Source organism: Medicago truncatula, chromosome 2 (genome assembly GCF_003473485.1).
Source record: "Medicago truncatula cultivar Jemalong A17 chromosome 2, MtrunA17r5.0-ANR, whole genome shotgun sequence".
Lineage (NCBI taxonomy): Eukaryota > Viridiplantae > Streptophyta > Magnoliopsida > Fabales > Fabaceae > Medicago > Medicago truncatula.
In genome coordinates, this window is record NC_053043.1 from 27,720,265 (window position 1) to 27,721,149 (window position 885).

Consider the following 885-nt stretch of genomic DNA (forward strand, 5'->3'; position numbering starts at 1 on the left):
AGGCCATGGTGGGGACAAAGTCTAAGCATTTCCTTGAAACGCTCCCACGCCTCATAGAGAGACTCCCCATCTTTTTGGTTGAAACGCGTGATTTGGTCTCTAAGCTTAGCGGTTTTAGATGGGGGGCAAAATCGGGCGAGGAATGCTCGCCTCATATCGTCCCATCAAGTAATGGAACCGACTTCTAGGGAATGGAACCAAGCGCTAGCTCTATCCCTTAAGGAAAAGGGAAAGAGATGAAGTCTTACGGCTTCTTGGTTCTCTTTTATGGTGCCACTGAGTCTAAGGAAGGAAGAAATATGGAGATTTGGATCCTCAGTGGGTGATCCAGAAAACTGGTTTTGCTGCACTAAATTGAGTAGTGCAGGCTTGATCTCGAAGTTATTACCCGCAAGCGTTGGGTACACGATAATAACTTGTGGCTCTTCCGTTGAAGGAGTAGCATACTCTTTGAGAGTGCGTTCAGCCGTAGCAGTATTATTTTGTGCCTCTCTCTTTTTCTTATGCAAAAATCTTTCGATCTCAGGAATGAATTCTCCGAGACTTTTACTTCTTCGCATAAGAAACCGAGAACCCAAGAAGTTAGTGGTAAAACAAAAGAAAGAAGTAGAAGAAAAGAGGAAGAGAAGAGAGTTCTAATCACAAGGAAAGAGTTAATCAAATTAGTTTACTCCCCGGCAGCGGCGCCAAAAACTTGATGAGATAAAACCACAAGTGCACGGTCTTACCGAAGTAGTATAAAAGAGTATCGTTCCGACAGGGAGTAGTTCAATTTAATTAACCTTTAGAGATGATTAGAAGAGAGAAGAGAATTGTAAGTTGGGGGTTTTTAAACGGTTAAAAAGCAATATAATAAAAGAGCCTTGGGATCGTTGGTTTCATCTA

At 42.4% G+C, this 885-nt stretch overlaps 1 non-coding gene across 1 annotated transcript; it reads left to right on the plus strand.

The window, feature by feature from the left end:
• Positions 1-107, plus strand: LOC120578765 (small nucleolar RNA R71). The gene has a single exon (XR_005644576.1). It is a non-coding gene; the product is annotated as a small nucleolar RNA R71 (small nucleolar RNA).
• The last annotated feature ends 778 nt before the right edge of the window (positions 108-885 follow it).